This window comes from Pollicipes pollicipes, unplaced genomic scaffold (genome assembly GCF_011947565.3).
Source record: "Pollicipes pollicipes isolate AB1234 unplaced genomic scaffold, Ppol_2.1 Scaffold_6138;HRSCAF=7277_pilon_pilon_pilon, whole genome shotgun sequence".
NCBI classification, from domain to species: Eukaryota; Metazoa; Arthropoda; class Thecostraca; order Pollicipedomorpha; family Pollicipedidae; genus Pollicipes; species Pollicipes pollicipes.
Window position 1 is genome coordinate 25158504 of NW_023596818.1, and position 22695 is coordinate 25181198.

The 22695-nt window shown below is 50.5% G+C and overlaps 1 protein-coding gene across 2 annotated transcripts in view; it reads left to right on the top strand.

The window, feature by feature from the left end:
* The first annotated feature begins 219 nt into the window (after positions 1-219).
* LOC119106492 (uncharacterized) overlaps positions 220-22695 on the top strand; it is a 100756-nt gene continuing 78280 nt past the window's right edge. For both annotated transcript variants that reach the window (XM_037230146.1, XM_037230147.1), the window contains exon 1: positions 220-526. The gene's annotated coding sequence lies outside the window, so the exon portion shown is untranslated. The remainder of the gene's footprint in view (positions 527-22695) is intronic.

Below are 22695 nucleotides of genomic sequence, written 5' to 3' on the forward strand. Positions count from 1 at the left end.
GCATGGGCATTCCGACCTCTGGGAAATCCGGAAGTTGAGCGATCGCCAGCACGTTTGCATTCGTGAAGACCACGACCAATCCAGTTCAAGCTTTTCGATCGGTCTGCTCAGCCTCTCGCCAACATAACACGCCGTCAATTTCCCCCGGCGTGGCTGGGCCAGCCAACTGCCTTCGCGTGGCGGCGTCGGACAGTGTAAAAGCTCTGGCCGACGTGGTGGCCGCGGCCGCCTGTGCCAACGTCGGACGCACAGTGTGCGCAGCGGGTCGCGGGGGTCCTCGCCGCTGAACTGCGCTGTGCTGGCGGTGAGGTCCGGGACAAGAAGCGTGGGTGTCGGGAATGCCCCGGCAGTGCTGCTCGCCACCTGCTGCGGGGCGGCGGACGTGACTCGGCCTTTAAGGTCTAGGGGTGCGGCGATGGTGCCAGCTCCGTCGGAGTTTTGCGGGGGTACTGTGGACGCCGGGCTGGAGGGTCGCCGTCGGACAGCCAGGAGCCTTCACAGTTCCGGGTGACCTGCGACTAGTTTGGTAAGAGAACAGAGGTGGAAGTTCTGAATGGCTTCGGTATTCCAGTGGGTGTTGGCCGGGAGTATTCACACTTCATTTGCGTTGCTGATGAGCAAACTTGGTAAAGGAGAAGAACCATTTTTAGGAGCACGACAGGAAATCCAACATGACTACGCTGCAGGCCTTGATTTGAGAGCCTTAGTGGGTGCCACTGTTTAAAACTGGTGGTGCACGTGCGAGTAACGTTACGCTACGTTTTTTCGTAATTCCCATGAACTATTTTGGTTGCGAGCGGTCCCCCGTTTCAATGATCTTCCTATCACTGAGTAATTTCTACAGGAAGCTATCTTCATCATTAGTCAGGTGCCCGCGCGAGCACCGGGACACCATTGGTGCACCGGGACACCATTAGTGCACCGGGACTCCAACGGTGCACCGCGATCGCGGCGCCTTATTTAAGGCCGTGGTATGTGCAGACGGTGCACATTTCTGTTGTTTGAGCTAAGCCATGCACGTGGTGAGTCTCAAACTACGAGCATCATAGTGTGCCCGGCCCAGCTCTGCCGCAACTCGGCCTGCCCGGCCCAGCTCTGCCGCTAAACGCGGCCTACCCGGCCCAGCTCTGCCGCTAACTCGGCCTGCCCGGCCCAGTTCGGGCGCCAACACAGCCTGCCCGGTCCAGCTCAGGCGCCAGCACAGCCTGCCCGGCCCAGTTCGGGCGCCAACACAGCCTGACCGGCCCAGCTCGGGCGCCAGCACAGCCTGCCTGGCCTAGTTCGGCTGTTGACTCAGTCTGCCCGGCCTAATTCGAGCGCCAACACAACCTTCCCGGCCCAGCTCGGGCGCCAACACAGCCTGCCCGGCCTAGTTCGGCCGTAAACTCAGCCTGCCCGGCCTAGTTCGGCCGTAAACTCAGCCTGCCCGGCATGGTTCGGCCGTAAACTCAGCCTGTCCGCCCTAGTTCGAGCGTCAACAAAACCTCCCGGCTTATTTCGGCCGTGAACACCGCCTGCCCGGCCCAGCTTGGCCGTCGACACAGTCTGCTTAGCCAAGCTCGAACGTCAACGCAGCCTGCCCGGATCAGCTCAGCCGTCAACACGGCCTGTCCGGCCCAGCTCGACGGTCAACAAGTTACGTCTGCCAGTAGCACTGGGAAGTGCCACGCCAGCACCGCAAAGACGTGATTAGGTTATCAATTTTAATAATTTTCGAGTCCAAATTACGCTGTCGACGCTTGGTAACAGCACTACGCTTCTTCACTGCACCGTCGTCACGACAACCACCGTGCGCACCTCCGGTGGTGCGAATAAAAGAACGTTTGTGTTTAGCCCAACGGGCAAGGAGCAAAACCTACGTTTCTTCATACTTCATTGCCAGTACAGCTCGAGACACGACACATCCAACGACGGCTGCCCCGATCCCTCTGCCACCCACGCGCCCCGCACCGACCCGACCTCGCCGCCCGGTCACGTGATCCGCCGCCGCCGGCTACGGGCGGACGCCCGGTGACCCGCGGTCACGTGGTGGCTGGCCGTAGCAAGCTCGTGCGCGCCAGACGCACGTCCAGCCTAACACGAATAGAAGAACGTTTGTGATTGGCCCAGAGGACAAGGGCCTGTTACTGAGAAGTTGATTGGTTGAGGTTTGAACCATTGCGTCACGTGGATCATGTGATGCTCCTATTCCCAAAGCCAAAGTGCGCCTCGAAAACAGCCGCTGCGGTGATCGTCATACAGGAGAAATCGAAGTCACAGGATGACGTTTCGTTGAATTCGCGGGATAATAGCGTCGTGTTTGCTTTTTCGTCGAAAGGGAGCGTTCCAATCTTCAGCACCATTTATAACACACCCATTTAAAACATTAGTGTGTTGCAAACATACAGATCATGTGCCTCGGAAAATGCAAGGCGAACAAAATGCATTACTTCCATAGTGGTGAGCAGGGAGTGTAATGGTCGAGACTTCTGCCATAGGGTCGGCTACTTTCAGATTTGGAGCTACTTAGAAGAATGTCGAGAAAACTGGTATCACTGATTAAATCGTACGCGTCTGATGTAACAATAAGTGAGCAGTACAACAAGGTGGGATACTCCCTCTAACACGGCATGGCCATCATGCTTTCACGTCAATCAGCGTCACAGCGCAGGCGCTTCCCACTCACAGCCCGGCGCGCCGTCGATCCACACAGTTGTGTGTTTTGGAGCCGGCGCCAGATATCAAAGGATATTTAAACATTCCAAACGAGCACAGGTTTGGTAATGTTAATATATTCAAAATTTCAATCGAGCTCGTCTTCGAGTCACCCCGCGTGCTACACACCGTCCGGAACACACGCACACACACGCCAGGAAGGGCTCGTTTTTGCCGCACAAATTCACAATTACAACACAGAAGTCATCAGCGCGTGATCATACGTCTTTTGGTGCCACGGCGAGAATAAAATTGGAAAAAGCAGGATTCGGCTGTTGTACCTCAGTGGGCAAGAGAGTCTGCCTCCGAACTTTTCCAGACGGGATGAGGGTTTGAGTCGCTGCGCGTGCTGTCTGCCTCTAACGGAGATGGCCCGCGCCAGTTGGCAACGGCCGCTCAGTGGTCAGATGAGGTCAGAGAGTAGGGTGGGACCGTGCTCAACCTCGTGGCACACAAAACCTTTTGTTGTTTAATGGTGTGGGGCGCCGAATGCGATGGTCACTTTGACAGCCATCCATAAAACTTCCGTCACAAGTTTTTCTGCTATTGAACTGGAACTTCATGACCGGATGCTGGGGTCAGGGCTCACCCAGCAAGCATTTATTAGTGTGGGGTCGCTGACCCCAGAAATCCATCCGATGGAAGAGGTATGAGACTAAATCTACGAAAAGTTGACGCATCTGTGCTGATTTGAGTAGGTATTCGGCTTTTCCAAACATTCCAGTACAAACTTTAAAAATTCAAGCTCGGATGTTTTTATCTGCGCCGTATGAGCATGCCTTCGCCATTGCAGGTACGAGCATGCGTCAGTCATTGCCGTATGAACATACCGCGACAATGCAGAATAAGGCGCTGAACTAGTGTTGAAAAACAATCGACTAGGCTCCAGTGTACATCGACAAGTGTAGCTCTACGATTTGTTTCTTTATTTTCTTTTATCGCCAACACTCAACACTCGTGCTGCACTCGATCAACCCTTAGCGTGTGAGAATTGGCCGTCTCCGCCCAGACCACGCTTCAGTTTTCCAAAACTGATCAGATGTTTGCAAAATATTTAGCCATCACTGTGCTCCGGTTGAATTTTGACCGGCTGGTACCGACTTGGGAGGACCGAATAAGGGGATCAAGTGCTCGATTGCCCCTTCTGACTTCCCTCAGCGTAACATGCCATGTCAGGTCAAAGGGGGAAAATTGTTATTCCATTGACCCGTTCAGTCATGTCAAGAACTAAAATTACGACAAATTGCACGTAGTCAAAGTCATGTCAGTAGTATGCTTTTCCCCTTTTTGCAAGTCGTCTTTTTTACATAATGACAAAAAGACATGTCTGTAAAATCATGCGAAGTTTTCACGTTCGGTGAAATGGCACTCGTTAACCGCCATTGGAAATTCGAGACTTTTTTTTCGCGAAACCGCATCTCGATGCCTCATAGTGATTTGATGCCTCAGCGAATCTAGTCTTAGAAAAGGTCGGCGACTAGAACTTAACGTGCAGGACCCATCATGGCCAATTATGTCAACGTCATGAGTACCTTTTTATGTGATCCGTGCCAGCTGAAAATCGTTTACATGCATGGGTGATGCCTGATGCGTGTTGCGCGATGCCTGTTTTATCAAAATCGTTCAGATGTACAGTTGATGCGTGATGCCTGATGCCTGCTTAAGTGAAATCGCCTCATGTTTGAAAGAAGCATGATGCGTGATGCCTGTTTACTTGAATTCGTTTGCATGCCCACGTATTTTTCACGTACTTTTATTTTTAGTTAGATATGCACTGTATTGTGGTAATGACTAGCAATTGTTCCTTGTTTAATCACTTGAATGTTGATGACCTATAAAAACTGTGGCTCGCTCTTAAAAAACCTGGAAATCGAATGGAATTGATATGCAATTTTGAATGTCAAATTTCAACTAAAAAACGAAACGACTTCGAGAAGCAAATTACTACTGATATTCGTTTCTTTAAGGCATGTTACCGAAATACATACGCATCTGCCACTCCATTCTCCTCTTTTTTTACGAGGAATAAAGCTATTCTGTCTTACCTAAATGCGCACCATCATATGGCTGTGTGGGTTCCCACACACCAGGCGTTGACTAGACGCGGTCCAGACGATATTCTTTCAAACTGTGAGTTGCGAACTAATTAGAAGAGCTGCAAATGCTTCGCACATCTCAACAGATCGTAAGTCCAAACCGCGTTGATCTCAGTCCGGCATCGTAACAGTGCAGGCGCAGCATAGCAAACCTAACGCTCAAATGGCTCAAAATGCCATGGTTGCCTTCATGGAAGTTAAGATTAAAACGCTCCCCATGACGGCCCAGGTTTAATCACGGGATGGCGTCTGCTTGGCAAAGTTTCCTCGAAGCGCTATTGCCTGGCCATATACCTGACCTAGCAACAGACATGCAGGGCCATCACGCCGTCGGCTCGTGAGCAGGCACAAACACCTGTAAAAAAGGAACGCTCACACACGGAGCTGACCGAATTAGATCGGAGCGCATCGATCCAGAGCAAGTGCCCAGCACCGTGACATCGAGCAAACGCTTGTCAGATATAATCGCTTTAAGAACAGGAATGTTCCATGTGTTGGCATCGCCTTTTTTAGTTAACTGCTTTATTTTACATGGAAGGGTTTCTTTCGGCCTTTATTTAGGAGTTTGGGAGCGTGTATAAGATTAGTCGTGGGACGCAACGATTTCTAGCAAGTCACCTCGCACAGTGATCAAACACCAAACCATCGCAAAACAAGGGATTGGCCTAGCGGTACTGAAGATGATGGTTAAGAACCACTTTCTTTTTCAGCGCCTCCCTTTAAAGCATCTCTCGACGTTGAGACTGAAGTGCTTGAACGTAACAGCCTCGATGTCGACGAGCCGACAAAGTCTAGTCTGCGATGCAGTATCACGAAGGTGGTGGGACTGCGCTGGGCCATTGTGGCGCAGTGATAAACAGGATAGTTTGGGAAACCAACAGTTCATAAAAAACAACCGACAACAGACTTGTTTACTTGCTCATTTACAGTCGCCATGGCAACGATCGGCAAGATGCCTTCAACGAATGCTTAAGAAACTTGATGGTGCGGTAAATGTGCTACAATTATTTTCGGGTTGGCTGTACACAATGTCGTGGGAACAGTTCATGTGTCATGCGCTGTTCGTTGAGTAGTTAACCCCAATACGGTCTACTGCTGGCTAGCGATAGAACTGGCAAAAAAAACCACCACCGATAGAGCGATTGTAACCTCATTTCAGTTGGATTGTAGGTTGTAAGTAGGTTCAAAGTAGGTTGCTGGGAAGGGAGCTTGCAAACTCTCGCTCAAGCAAAGGTCACATAATGTAAAAGGCTTGTCAAGGCACTGAGCACGGCACACAGTCTTGTGCTTAACGTATGAACAGCTTGGTGCCATGTTTACCCATCCAACTGAACTGCACAGAAGTCCCATGCGAAATTAACTAGCAGCCAAAGCGACGACTGTGTAGCTCGATAGAGCTATCAGGTGTTGCCACCCCAATGTTATTACGCCTGTTTGCGTCGTCTGTCAAAATGGTGTCATCATGGAGACACGTTCATTGTCTTGCAAAATTTGCACTCGTGGAAATGAAGCTTCCTGTGGCTTTAACACCTTGCGTCCTTCTGAAAACTCCACTCCTTGGCCATGTTGTGAGATATAAATTTCTGGTCAGGTAATACCAGATAAGTTGATTGACGGCTATGATAGATTGCAACCTTTCAAAGCCGTTGCCGCTGAAAAGTTTCCTGGGTTACCATGAGCGATGGGTGACACCCGGCGGACGCAGGGCAAGGTTGGGAATTAAGAGGCAAGGCATATTAATATTGACTGAAATCGGCTTCTTGTGGTTGGTGGTATTCCCGTCATGGCGTCATTTAGGAGCCTGTGCATAACTATGCACAGTGGTGAGGAACCCATCCGATGTGTGTAACATGAAAGGGAATGTTCCATCTTTATATTGGGTTTTGAACTGAAATAGCCATCTTGAGGACCTTTTGACAAAGTTTACGCCCATGCCCTTTTTAAGATCAAATGCTCTCTGGTTCCTGAGTTACACGCCCGCAAAAGGGGCAAGAGGCTTATTGAGGGACTATTTCAAAGCCACCTCGGCAATGATGATGTCAAAGAAACGTCATACGATCGCCTGTGATAGTACAGACTGCTTTCTGCTCATGGTCAAAAACAGCATGGCCGCCGATACATTTGCAAAACCGATGATGCGGCACATACGATATAATCCACGGTAGGTGATTGGCTGTTAGTAAGATTTCGTTGCTGAATGCGTGTTACGAACGTAAGCGTGAGCACTTTCGGGTTGTGCGGCACTCCTCGTCAACGGGACGTTTTTCCTTATATCTAGGACATGGGCCAAAGTTACAAAAAAGCACATCACTGTCCGCAAAGGATACGAAACCGAAAAAAACAATCGCGCTATTCCAAATGTTTTTTTTTAAAAATACACAACGGCAACTCTATTTTGTTTTCTCCTGTTGGCGTTTTTCTTCTTCTACTCACGTATTTCTTACGGACAGCTCGGTTGGCGACGCGTGCACGGGAGCAAATAATTGGAAACATTACAGTAATTCTATATATATTTTTGCTGAATATTGAACACATATTACACGACAGAGTTAAATATTGAACAAAAATCTGTGTCTTTCAAGTATAACCTCTTGATATGCATTACCATGAACCCCCGTTGGGACTGTTTAGAAGGGAGCAGACGGTGTAATGTGGTGTAATGACCGGAAACCTGTGTGGAAATTGTGAGAAAGCCAGCAATTTGATGGTCCCGCGAGCTGCGCAAGTGTGGAATCACACTTATTTTACAAAAGAGTGTGAATCAGAGGCTTGAAATGGGTGTGATCACGGGTGGTGCGTGACAGTGGCTTTCTGGGAGAGAGCATTGTTTTGGTATTTTTTAAGTCTACTGACGTCCAATAAAATGTGATATATCGATACCTGCCTCTTTCTTTATGTTCGTGTTTGAACAGGACAAGGTGGTGATGCTTGTAAACTGAAGGAAACATTAGCGCCTATGTTGAAGGGATGTGCAAAGGCAATTTGCCACTTCGGTATGATCTGGTCAAAATTTTGAACCTGTGGAGGCATTACAGCTTGCAATTAATCCATTGAATGTCATTATATTAGCACTTCATTTTGGAATTGGGCGCTGTTCAGCGCAGCTCATTAATGCACATACTCATGTAAACTCCCATGATACAGCTTTGCAAATTTCTCTTTCCCTTAAGAATTCTGAATTTTGTATGCAGGCAAGCATTGCTTGTGGGTCATCAATGTCATAGCCACTGCAACTTGTGAGATGCTGGTTGATGAGAAAAGTAGAGAAGTATTGCTGTTGGTTGCTTGGATAGCACTTTAAAATATTTTTATCATCAGTCATATATGTGCAACATTATCATATATGTGTATCAGCAGCTTCACCACTTCCTTGCATGTCGCTGATCTAACCATAACTGCAGGCACTTATCATGTCTCCAGAGTTACGCACGGTCAGCAGGTTTGCAGTGTCATTTCTTATGTAATATTTTCTTGTTATAAATGCGTTATTTCCTGTGTGAACAACATTTTTGAGTGAAGCAGCCTGATAGTTGCAGCATGTTGCATGGCTGTGGAAGCAGAAAACATGTTTGCATCTTTGTCACCCATGTTCTGTGGATTTCCAAAACAGGCTGAGCAAGTGTGTCACTTATTGGTTGTGTGCTTGCTGAAAGTGATTTGTGTATTGTTTCATGTGTTTTTGGTCAGCCACATGTCAGATGCGGAGTTAATACAATAATGCGTGCTTGGCCCATCTTTTCATGACGGAATTCATTATGAAAGCAGCAGGGATTGTAGTACAAAAATCGTATAATTGTTCATTATGCCATGCCACAGGACAGCACTGAGGTAGCAGTTCCTCAGCAGTTCTCGGCAGGTTTCGGTACGAGATTCAGGACAATCTTAGGTCTTCAATCTCAGCATACCGTGCTTTGATCTTAATAATCTGCCCTAAAAGCTGGCGAACGCTACGTTGCGTGTGTCAACCAACCCACCAAACCTTATCTTACGACCAATACTAAGACAAAGGATCCACAAACAAGCTATTCACTAGACTGCCAGCCCAACACAGCGCCCGCGACGGGAATGGATTGTTGGCGTCAGCTTTCATGCGTTTCGAGGTATTCTTAAGGTCTGGCTGCGAGATGCTGCCAGGTACAGCTGTCGTCACAAAACCATTCCATGACGCCGTCAAACAATGACGTAATGGGGCCATTTTTACAAACTTTGAAATTTTGCTGCTTAAGGTGGTTTTTGAAGCTTGAAAGCTTACCAATAGTTACAAATAAGCTTTTCCTGTCATATTTGATGCTTATCTCAATATCTTCAAATGTGGAACTTTCCACTTAAGTTGTGCCGAGGCGATATATACCAGATGTGCTAAGCATAAAAAACGGAGAGATGCATCGCTTGAACAACTATGGAAGATGAATACTTTGAGTTATAGCCACGAAAATGTCACGTTTATCGTTTTGCTCCCTACACTTGGCGTGAGGGGCGCGTTGTAAAACTGCGGTAGGGTAGACCTAACATCAAGGAATTCCCTGACGTGGGGTTCCTATTTCAGTGCCCGTAAGATGAACAATTTTATCTCCCTGTAACGCACCAGAGTGGTGCGAACTTTCGCAACAGGAGAACGGTGATAAGCGATGCACACAGGTGTATGTAAGAAACAAGGGCGTTTCCGTGCCTTGTCTGTACCGTACTTTTTCCTATCAGCATTGCATTTGGTTACCTGCTTAGGTTTCGACATGAATGGATTGCGCCACAAAGGGAATACAAAATATAGTACGCCCTTGTAAGGAATTCGATACACACTAAGTTTTCATTCCGGAAAGTAAAGCTTTCCATGGTCTTATCAGTTCCACCCGGCGTAAAGTAAAACTTTCCATGGTCTTATCAGTTCCACCCGGCATAAAGTAAAACTTTCCATGGTCTTATCAGTTCCACCCGGCATAAAGTAAAACTTTCCATGGTCTTATCAGTTCCACCCGGCATAAAGTAAAACTTTCCATGGTCTTATCAGTTCCACCCGGCATAAAGTAAAACTTTCCATGGTCTTATCAGTTCCACCCGGCATAATGACATTGTTTGATCATATGGTCCTGTGACTAGTGACACCCCCCACAACACAAGCTTCCGTGACTAGTGACACCCCCCACGACACAAGCTTTTGTGACTAGCGACACCCCCCACAACACAAGCTTCCGTGACTAGTGACACCCCCCACAACACAAGCTTCCGTGACTAGTGACACCCCCCACGACACAAGCTTTTGTGACTAGTGACACCCCCCACAACACAAGCTTCCGTGACTAGTGACACCCCCCACGACACAAGCTTTTGTGACTAGTGACACCCCCCACAACACAAGCTCCTGTGACTAGTGATACCCCCCACAACACAAGCTGCACACGAGTCGCAGCGCCCGTGCTGCAGCCCACAAGGTTTGGTCAATTTCCGCAGGCTTCTAGGGCTACGAATCGTCCTGCTGAACAACCATTCTGTCAGAATCCACTTGAAGCAATGTTTCCTGGGTGTGACGTCACTGGACGGTCACGACATGCTATTCGCCAGAGTATGAGCGGCAGTCAGGAGGATGCCACCCTTTGCGCTGGCGTAAACAGAGGGCCACCCGGAAATCTGACGTCTCTATCAATGTTGTGCGGCTGCTTGCGTCAGACGATGGTACCAGAAGACCAAAAATTGCGTACTCGTGCATGCTGTGTGTATTATGTGTGGGTGATTCCGCTCGTATTATCGTTTGTGTGCCTCGGCTCATTCAGGACGCTCCCACGCCCAGTGAGGTACAAGAGATTGGCAGTGGACGGGAAGTAGATCCCGTGGAACCCTTTGCTCATTCCGTCCACACAGCCTTCCCTGCAAGTTGTAAATGCTTCCTCAGTCATGTCTTTCACCACCCACATTCATCCGCTCGTGAAAATTAATTCGCGCACGTTCGTCCTCTTTGTGCGTAGTCAGCACGTCTCTGTAATAGCGACTGACGCCTCTCACGCTCGTTCATTCCCTCCGTAAAAATCGCACATTGCTGGAGCGGGAGCTGGTGCAACCGCCGCCGACGTGGCGTCGCGCCGCGCCTGTCTCCCGTCCACCCACGCTGGAGAGCACCGCCGCGCCTGTCTCTCGTCCACCCACGCCCGAGAGCACCGCCTCGCCTGTCTCCCACCCACCCACGCTGGAGAGCACCGCCGCGCCTGCCTCCCATCCACCCACGCTGGAGAGCACCGCCGCGCCTGCCTCCCACCCACCCACGCTGGACAGCACCGCCGCGCCTGCCTCCCACCCACCCACGCTGGAGAGCACCGCCGCGCCTGCCTCCCACCCACCCACGCTGGAGAGCACCGCCGCGCCTGTCTCCCACCCACCCACGCTGGAGAGCACCGCCGCGCCTGTCTCCCGTCCTGGAGAGCACCACCGCGCCTGTCTCCCACCCACCCACGCTGGAGAGCACCGCCGCGCCTGCCTCCCACCCACCCACGCTGGACAGCACCGCCGCGCCTGCCTCCCACCCACCCACGCTGGAGAGCACCGCCGCGCCTGTCTCCCACCCACCCACGCTGGAGAGCACCGCCGCGCCTGCCTCCCACCCACCCACGCTGGAGAGTACCACCGCGCCTGTCTCCCACCCACCCACGCTGGAGAGCAACCGCCGCGCCTGTCTCCCACCCACCCACGCTGGAGAGGCACCGCCGCGCCTGTCTCCCACCCACCCACGCTGGAGAGCACCGCCGCGCCTGTCTCCCACCCATCCACGCTGGAGAGCACCGCCGCGCCTGTCTCCCACCCACCCACGCTGGACAGCACCGCCGCGCCTCATTGCTTCCTCTGTCCGATATCATCAGCAAGCCGGCGGTGGCCGGCCCGCTGGTCATGCTCGGCCTCACGTCCGCCGGCTCCAGGGCTCGTCGCCGCCCCCGCCCCGCCCCGTCGGAGCCGACGGCAGCCGTCGATGGCGACGATACGCGCCGTCGGGTCGGTGACGGCGGTCGGCGCCGATGCTCGCTGGCAGATTGGCGCGACCGGTGATGCTGTGTACACACGCCGGAGGCGGCCTGGGTCCGGGTGGGGGTAATTGTGATCAGATGGGAAGAGGTGCCGCGCGCTCTGGCCGCCTCCTGCGTCGGTTTGGGACCGTCACGCGCCGTTAGGGAGCTGGCAGGAGTGGGTAACTGCGCTCGTGACCATGGGGTGGCTAGCAACCTAGAGAAGCCCAGGCACGTCGCTGGGGCGAGACTTGAGATGTCTGGAAGCAGACGTCACAGCCATCACAGTCAAAAGATACCAAAGACAGCGATCAGGTGACCATGCGCTCCTCGCCCGTCGGTGTGTTTAGCCGGGAGACATCGATGATTTACCAGCAGTGATGTGCCGCGACGCTCCGCGCGGTACCAGGCGCCAGGCGGCGCCAACAGGCGAGAGGCCTGCTAGGGGCGCCGCACGTGGCTTGCATTCGACCGCCCTCGGCGACCCCGTCAATATGTGTTTGGCCAATGAGCCGATTTGGCTGTGTTGCCGAGGGCCCGACGCAGAGGCCCAGATTGCGCTGGTTCTGCAGAAGCCGTTGTATAGGTATTGATCGTGTTTGTTCCGGCCGTTCTGCAGCCTCTGGCGGGCCGGGGCGGTGGGATTTTAGGCTATGGTGTCCATCAGGTCGGAATCCTCCGACTGCATCGTTACGACGCCGCTCAGGGCCTTAACGCCATTACCGTGCGTCGCGACTGTGTGCCGGTGGCTTAGTCGGTTGGAGCTCCTGCCTTTCGATGAACCTGCCCGTGGCGGGGCGAGTTCGAGGCGTAATAGACGTTCGCTATTTACCCCCGACTGAGATAGCCTGCGGCCGGTGGCAGCGGTCGCACTAGGTGGTCATGTGACGTCAGAGGGCAGGGGGACCGTGGCTAGCATGGCGGCATGCCAGGCTTTCACCACAAAATTATACCGTTGACCCATAATTTTACGATCGGATGGTGGGGGGTGCCGGTAGTGTAGTGGTTAACACGTCTGCGTTAACCACTGCGCGTCTGGGAAACCAGAAAGTACGGGGTTCGATTCCCCGTGGTGCCCGCCCTTCCTGCCAGAGTGAGAGGCAGGCGACGCCATATAGCCTCAGCAGCTGAGTGCGTCGTGAAGCCCCAATCACACACACATCGGATGGTGGGGCGAAAGCTCACGCAACAAACACTGATTTGCGTGAACGCTCCTCTCAGGCACCCATGGGATCAAAACGTTCGAACTAAATCGTAAAGAGCAAAAGCTCATGCGTCGGTCCCGAATGTGACGATCGAATGGTGGGGTCAGAGCTCATGCAAAAAGTTTTGCGTAGCATGGTCGCTGTTTCCAGAAATGTATTGAATCAAAAGGTTCGAACTTATTACTATTCAAGCGCAATCGATTTGTTCTGCCCATTTTGTGCAAGAGGACAACTGACCAGTGCATTCCGTTAACAGAGCAGACCGCCAAGATACACTGGTCACCACTGAACGACGACAAAAACAATCGCTGAGTCCCCCTAGAGAAAGCCTTGCTGCTAGTGGCAATCAACGGCGTGTATATTTCTGTAGACACCAACACGCCACTCCTGACTACCTGCTGATCTAACACAGAAATGGCACGCATGACAAAGACTCAAGTTGATCACAAAAATGGAGATTTGGTTCAACATTCAAAAGGAAAAATCGCGTCTGGAAAAATTCGAAGTGAACACGTGCTTCTGTGGTTTCATCCATGCTCATAGTGAACGAATGGCTATCAATTACCAGTTGAATAGCTTTTGAGGAGCCAGGCTTTCGCCCACGAGGTTGCCAAATCGCGGCATAGGGCGCCATTTCAGCCAGGCATGCGTCTGGATCCCCCAAAATCTAAGACCCGCAGGATTCTTCTACAGCTTAAAAAATCCAACATCTTTTAAGATCCTTCAACAAAATGTTGGAAAGATCATAGATTGTAGATCTCTCGACAGAACTCCAAAAAACATCCTAGCTCCCACAAGGTCCTGCAACATGACTTACAATATATCACAGGTCGTATAATATCCTTGAAAAAAGATGCTGGATCCCAGAAGATTTTTCGGCAAGCTTCAAAATGCTCAGAATTCCGAAATATCACAAGATCATAGATCCCAGAAAGTCCTCCGACACCAATCGTCATCGCAAGTTTGTTGAACGTCGTCAAGTTTTTGGTTAAACAAGTTGCCACATCCCGCTACAACACTTGGCACAATATATACATCATGGACAGGGAATGTGGTATGTCGGCTGTGGCTATTACAAAATTCAAATTCAACACAACTGCTGAAATGTGCCAGAAGACGACTTGTAAAGCGTATGCGCGCAGCCCATACCGTCATGAGCAATAATATTTTCATTACTTTTTGACATCTGTACTAAACGAGCCAACATAATTTTAGTCTGCAGTATAATATCATGTTATTTTTAAGTGATGCTACACAATTCAAGCTCAAATACCGCAGATGGAGAGAAACCTTATAGCCCTTGAAGAAGTGAATGCCGAGTCCAATTTCTTAAACAAGTTCAAGGCAGCAATTACCAATGGCAGGTTGAGGTGACAAATTGTTTGAAGATTTGTACCTGTTGGCATCTGCCACTGACTGAACATGACCACATTGTATCAGTGTGGAGTGTAGCTCCTGAGTGTACCCAAGTGCAGTCCCCACTGCATGACCGAGGGAGCTGTTCTAGCGTTTGGCGGCTCACAGTCGGTTTGGTGCGTCTGTTTTCATGAGCCGCCACAGACCAAAGGTTAAATGTTTGCAAACTTTGGGGCCCGTGCTCCGAAGTCAGAAGCTGCCATGACGCTATAGTTCCCACAGCCAAGGTGCTATAGTTCTCGCAGCCGCCGCGCTATAGTTCCCGCAGCCATGGCGCCATGGTTCCGGCAGGCATGACGCATGACATTTCGAATGGCGCTATGGTTCCCGCAGCCACGGGTCTATAGTTCCCTCAGCCTTGGCCCCACGCAATGGCTTGACTGGCGGACATCTGGGTTGGTGGGTTGGTTGGAATGCTGGTTGGAATGCTGGAGGTTGGGTTTGAAATAGAAGAACAAGGCTGTTATGTAAGTCGTGTGATGCTAATGTAGCACAGGCAAACCAGTAGATCAACAGAGGAACAACCAGCTGATACGTCACAATCAAGTGCGCGTTCTTCACCCACCATATGACCCTTTTAGGCAACCCTTGTAAGTACGTTCTGACGGATAGCACAGTTTTCGTACGGCCAGACAGTGCAGGTTTTGCTGAGACGTCGCCAGTGCGCTGCCAATGGGTATCGGTTTGGAGAGCGCGGTGACTGTCGCGATCCTGGCCGTGATCGGGACGTGTTCGAAAGCGTCGAATCTGCTGGTGCGATCACATTCTGGCCAATAACATTGTGACCATGGACGGTATGACAACAGAAAAGTCCAAGATGTAAACAGACTCGCTCCGAGCGACCCGATCCGCCTCGTCACGTCAGGGGGTTCGTGGCGCTCCAGGCATGGGTTACCTTCTTACTAGACCCGGCCGTTTTTTGCTTGACCTGTTAAGTCAGCGTAGATAGCCAAGGCAAGAACAAAACTGACCAGGTGTTGACAGAATCACCAGGGTTGATGACGACCGGCTGCAACACCTGCCATCCGGTTTTTGCTGGTAGAAACCGGCTGTCAAACAGAACTAGTGAGAAAAACCAACAGATATTGGCAAAGACTCAAGTACCTGTTAAACGACACGTTGTGCTAGGTCAGTTCTCGATACTCACTGTCGACTGGTTCTGCCATTCGAACATGAGACTTCGTGAATGTGTGTTTAGTCACCAGCGAGGGTGGGTTCTATGAACCATGGCTGGGTTGCATGCAGATTTTTGATTGCGCATTTTTGTGCAACGTATGAGGGTTAGGGGCGATTTTTTTCCAGGGATGGGGCCTGAGGTGTCACTTTTTCAAATCGGCTGAGGCTCAGACAGAACGTTTGCGTCAAACAAATTGATTTGCGTTTTTGTCCTGCTCAGAATTTGGTGCATTGTAGAAGAAGTGGCCCGGCAGATTTTAAATACAACGGTGTTTTGATTCTTCTCGGGAGACAAGGCGCCATTGACATGCCTCACCTTAACGCCGAATGAAAACTTTTCCTAAAGATGTTACAAAACTGGCGTACCTTCGGCACTTCTCAATGTACCGTAAGTTTGGCAGCAGGGTAATTTTTACGTCGAAGTAGGTTAATCACGTGTCTGTGGACCTGTGACCGAGGCGAAGACCCTGATAGTGCATGGCCGAGGACGAGATCGTAATCCAGTAGCCAACGTTCCGTGCTGGCCACTACTAGCTGTAGTGGATGACTCATGTCCTGTTCCTGACGAGCATAAACAAATAGCTTCGGCTATCTGCCCCATTGACATGCAGCACTGGCGTACCCTTTGGACCGCTACTATGCTGGTGCTTTACTGTGGTGCGAAGTTGATGACACTCCGCTATTGTTCATCGTTATCTTAATACATGAGCTAAAAAATGCGACTTATCGTTTCTAGTTACGACGCCAAGCGTCCAAAATCATGTACAAAAAGCTATGCACTTTTTTCTACACCATTTCTCAGCCCCGGAATTGAGTCGTTCTTGTGAACGGTGTCGTAGTTTTCTACGCAGAAATATAAGCTAATTCGCCGAAAGTAGGACATACGTCCTTTAGAAGCCATTCTTTTCGTTAAAAGATATCAATTCCACCATTAGTATTCTCTAAAAGATCTTGCGTGGCTGGATTCGCTGAATGCGCGATAAAATGGAACACTGATTTTTTATTAGAATTCGAGGGAAGATCCAGGTTTATGTTGGTTACTTTGGCATAACTGCGGACTGGGTCGTGGCCTGTACTGTATGTCTCGACACAGTTCCAAGCTGGATCTGGATTCGCGTTGGGTCTGTGGTAACATTCCGGGCTTGATCTTGGCTTCTGCTCGGGTGCGCAGTTTCCCATTTCATTTGGGGGGGGGGGGGAGTTTGGTGGTGGGGAAGTTCACCACACTCTCAAGTTTGAGAGGAAAGTGGGTGCAACTTGAAGATGAACTCGTGTTTAGCGCATTGTGAGGGCAGGTTGAGTAAACTTTTTCTGCTTAAATCCCTCTGCCCAACTTATGTTGCAAAGCTTCACCTTATTCCTCACGGATCCCATGGTATATTTCCAGATTGGGTTGTAGCCCTTGCTAGCTCTCCGCACACATGACAGGCTGAGTCTTGGTTCTTCCTGGGTTTCTCAGATTGGCTTCGGACTGGATCCTGGTTCGATCCTGGATCCCGGTTCGTACTGGTCTACATAACCTGACTCTGGATCCTGGCTCTTGCTGGACCCCTCGGCTTAATCCTAATCTGTTCCTACGTTCTTCCTGACGCCGAAGCCAGGAACCAAGAGCTGGAGGTGTAGCCAGGATGCCGCCCAGGGAGGGAGGGGGCGAACCAGGGTATTGGGTTCCCTATTCGCTGGAGGACCCACTTGTACGCCACAGGGGCCCGTTTTTGGATTCGGTGGACATCTTCAGCCTTGGGATCCCATTTTGATGCCTCGAGGGTCCGTGTGTGATGTTGTAGCAGTCCTACTGGCGTCTGACCTGCCAAAAAATACTGGGACGTCGGCCACAGGGGGCCGCCACCACCTACGGAAGGGAGGGGGGGGGGGGAGGGAGGGAGGGAGGGAGGGAGGGAGGGCGCCATGGCTCCCAAGACCACCTTGGTATCCTGCCATGAACCGGTTAGCGGGAAACAATCTGAAGGGCCCAGGTACATGTCTGCGTTCGGTAAAAGGCCACACCCTTGACCGTGCGTCTGGACGAATTTTTCATGGCAAGGATCTCGCTTTGCGGTTACGGCAGACTGGCTGGCCCATGCCCATTACGTATCAGCTTAATCTCATGGCTGCATCGAAATGGGCCGAACGGGTTCTAACCGATTCCGACCCAGCGGTGCCTGCTGTACAGTGACAGCGGGAATCAGCTATCTTTGGTATCCTGCTGCCAACACGTGCCCGCCTGCGTGTAACGAGGTCATGCCCTTTAGGCGCCACGGCGCGGTCGAACGAGACTATCAGCAAACCAAGTAAACTGGCCCTGCGCCGTCTACAGCCGACGGCCTGATCGGGGCTCAGACAGCCGACCGGGGTCACGTGGTACGCGGCCGGGGGGGGGGAGGGGGGGGGGGGGGGCAGACGGGACGGGACCGCAACGGCGGTGGTTTGGTTCGGCTGGGCGCCGGCTGTCATTAGGTGGGATTTGGCGCGTTCTGGTGCCGGTTGACGCGCGGGCGGTGTCCACAGACCCACCGCACGACGGAGGAGAGGGGGGAGGGAGGAGGGAGGGGAGCGAAGGGGAGGGGGCAGCTTACGAAGCTTGCGAAAACTGGGAGTGGTAATTAGATGAGGAGATCTGAGACTTCGGCCGGCGGACGTGGGGTGGGGTAGTTTGTGCGTTTGATGTGAGGGAGCATCAAGCGGTGCGCCGGGATCAAATCACGGGATCACGCACGGTGCTTGGAGATGAAATAGAGGTTTTGAAGTACGCTCTAATTTTAATGTTTCGCGGTTGGGCCAGATCCAGGGGATTTGTTTCTCACAAAACAACTTGTGTGGGTGAGAGAAGCATGCCATTGGACAAATGTATTACAAAAGAACTGGGCACAAAATATGCGCAGTATTCCGAGCGCTAAGAAATACTGAACACCACGCAAATAACGTGTTACCCAGTGGCGTTTTCAAGGCCGATTGTTTCCGAAGCTATCAATCTAAGATTTCCCGAACACAGGCGCAACCAGGGAGGGGGAGGAATGGTGGTGGCGAAAGGAGTTAGCTTCCCTCCTCAGACCTGCGTTTTGATATTCACCACGGCTCCTAACAATTAAACCAGCGTAAAGCCCTTTTCACCTGCGCTCCTCCCCTTCACTCCTCCCTTAAAACATCCTGTCTGCGCCCCTGCAGTCGAATGAGGACATGTGTGCCTCCTAGCATATCAGCGACCTCCTCTGAACGCGCAGTAATCAACAAGGAGTGACCTGGCGAGCTTTGCCGGGCCGCGGCCTGACGCACTGGTCCGCACAAGCCAACAGGGCTCGCGCGGCAACACCTGATATCGGCACTCGGATCGCCGCACACTTCAGATGGCTTGTTGACTCCGGGAATGGACCACAGGCTGGTTGGGAACGTGGTGGGGTTTCAAATCAGTTCGAGGTGAAGTCCCCAGTCTGCAATCGTCTGCGGATACCGTAGCTTTCTACCACTTTCGTTTTCCGCCGCCAGAGTCCGTCATGTACCGGTGTCACATTCACCGTCAACTGACTTTCCTCCTTTAGAGCCCGCCATCAGTGGGCGTCACATACGTTACGTGTCAGCGTCACATGGCGTTCCTCCGTTAGAGCCCGCCATCAGTGGGCGTCACATACGTCACGTGTCAGCGTCACATTCGCGCCATATCGTCCTTCAGTGCAGCTCTCAACCGTAGCGAAAAACGGCTCGCATAACCAACACAGGTTCGACAGGGACACTTCGTGATACCCTGCACCACAACTTGTTATAAACCAGTTCTTATCGGTTTTATGCCTGTCTTGTTATTGGTTTATATTTAACCATTTCGTCGTTCCTGCCATCATAGTGCACTGCGGAGATGGCATCGCGTTCCATTTGATTCACTTCTCAACCAGCTTCCCCGCAGTTATTCCCGGGCTCATCCAGCTTATTGGAATTACAACCATTATGGTACATATGATCTTTCAACGCCACTTTACAGCAGCGTCCCAGCGCTGGATGTGCGACTTATGATGGTTGTCAGAGCGACGGCTGCTAAAAGGCAGTCGACATCCGTCAGTAGTGAAAACACTATTCGGAACACTATCGGTCATGACATCGCTTAAACCAATGGCATCACTCCTATCAGAGCCGTTCCAGACGGCTTGGACAGCCCATTCACAGGTGGCACAGGCGTTGTGGCGGACTATCAACGAGAGCCGTGGTGTTCTATGACTGCTGCATCGTGCTGAAGTGAAACATTTTGATTCATCTATGGATTTTCGTTCTTGGGGCGTCTGATTTGGAGCATTCGCGCGATGAGCAGGCAGTTTTTGCACGGCACGCTGGTTTGTCGTGAAGACTCGACCTCGACCTGAAAGCCATTTGTTTGCTCATTCTCAAACTTCTGTTTGTAAATGTATGGCATTCCATACGCAGCTTCCCGTGGTATGTTCGGATACGTATCCAACACGCACGCACGCACGCACGCACGCACGCACGCACGCACGCACGCACAGCACACACACACACACACACACACACACACACACACACACACACACACACACACACACACACACACACACACACACACACACACACACACACACACACACACACACACACACACACACACACACACACACACACACACAAACACACACACACACACACACACACCACACACACATGTAATCTTATGATTTGCCGTATTTATATTTTTGGCGTCATTCGGTGGTTCGGTATCGGACATAGCTTCCAGGTTGTGAAAGTGTGGATTCCTTTCTAGGCTTGATAACGGTTGCGTCTGCATCACCGACATCTCATCTCCATGGCCTACCAGCCACGGTTTCCGTCGCGTTCGCTTACTGCCTTTGCGTATAAGCAGCTTGCAACGCAAATTATTACCACTAGATCAGCACTGTCGCTGCGGCAAAACTGCGAGCCGTTGCATAGCTCGCCAGGCTATCAATGGCTTGAATTACATACTTGTCATGTTTCAGCACCTGCAACCACTTTGTGCGACTTTGCATTCAGATACGATTCGCCGCTATTTTAATTAACGCACAGAGCTCCTACATAGGTCATACTTGGTATTTAATCAGGCTTCTTCATTGAACTGAAAGGTGCCACAGGTGTTCCGTTCGCCACGACTATAGGTGTTGGTGCGCACAGTTTGCTACCTCGTTGTTACGTTAAGTAGTGAAACGAAAGATAAGAAATAATATGATGAACTCGGCACTTTTGTTAGATGTAGCGAGTCGAAAAGCCTCTGTTACTTCACGGTTTGTTACTCCGTCACCATGTAGTCCGCCAAGGCCGGTCCACACCGGGGGTGGGGGGGGGGGGGGGGCGAGGGGAACGAGAGCGGAACGGAACGAGAGCGGAGCGGAACGGAAACGAAGCGGAATGTAAAATAATAAATCCTACTATGCGGGTCGGCCGATCTGGCATCAACGTGAACTCTGGCAGCAGCGGGCGTAGTTCATCACTGCGCGCTTGCCCAGCCACTTTTGACCAGATCCACAGTTGGAAAACAGTGATGTGCAGGATGAAAATTGCATCTTGTGTCAACGAAGGCGTAGCATGCCAATGACACATCAAAGTAAACCAGCTGTGGAATGTGCAATGTTTATTCCTCAATGTTTTATCGGAAATTCGGCTAGGATGGAAGTCAAAATTTAGTTTTTGACGGACTTGAAGCTGAGGGAAAAGAATGCAAATCAAGATGCGTCTTTTCATGAGCAAATCTAAAGATTTAGGAGTCAGGTGTAGCACTGCTAAAACAACATTGAGGTGAGGAAGTTCTGGTAGCCTTGGCACCATCAGTGATCACAGACATTGCTTTCATTCAGGCGCCGCAGGTGTGATGAGAAGGCCACATACTGCAACGCAAAGTAAAGACAAAAATACGCGAATGAGATGCGCTGGGAAAAACAACTATGATTATGACTACAGTGGTGGTAAATATAAGGCAGGTTTATGAGTCGCAAATGTCAATCGTCAGCAAAACGAAAGATTTAGTAGTCAGATTAGAACTGGAACACACAATATTGGGGGGGGGGAGAGTTTTGGTGACTAAGGCACCATTGGGGATTACATAATTTGTTTTCAGGCACCGCAGGTGTGAAAATGACTTACTCGATCACCAGCATATAGATACAAATGCATGGATGGGATGCACACTGAAAAGCAGCCATGATTGCAATGATGCTAATGACAAATATTGGGCCTGTCTATTAATACGAATGTTGAACCAATGCCGCTTGTTTGAGTGGCAAAGGGAGTGTAAGACACGGCTGCAAATTATTGCATGTAGCTCACCATTGTTAACAAATACAAGTAAATCTACCTTGCTCGCCTGTGACATTACATCAGAAGTTTGCTGTTATTTCTGAGCAGGAGTTCTTCTTTTGTGTTTTGTCTGTATATGAGCTGTGTGTCACATCATACAGCCATTGATAAACTGGATAGCTTTCAGAAGTTGCTCATCTTTCTCTCCGCTCAAAAGTGACATCTTCAATGATCACCGAAGAATGCAATGCCAAATGTACAGAACCATGTATCATGTACCTATTGGAGACCGAAAAATGCCAACAATATCAATAGTACTATACTTTTATATAGTTATTTGGTTGGCGCTGATTGCTTCCCAACATAGAATAGGTAATAGCTAAAAATAGCACTAGTGGCATTGCTAAAACACAGGCTGTTTAGTGCCGATTTTCATAATGCAGCATGTTCTTTTAAATGTATAGCTCTTAATACTAAAAGAAGTTCAATGAGTATGGAAACGCAGAGCAAATACGCGTCATGGCACGCGTTCTCAGGTTCCAGAGTTAATTTAATGCTGACTGACTGTCAGCACTAGCGTAGAACAACACTGGTAGCATAAAACGTCCAGAATTAAGATGTGTTCAGAGATATGCTAGCATAAAGTGACCCCAAAGTTTTAACACGCCCTAATGCTCTGCTTCTTACCCAGAAGTGTCACAAGGTCGGTGTTAAGTGCATTTAAGAGATACCTAAATCGATTTTTTTCTCACACGACGCCATGCAATTCTAGATTAAGTGCGCCTATATTGACTACATTGTGAATGCCATGAAAGTTTGGGTGCTACCACGCTGTTTTTCTAATACGGCAGTTTTGAAACT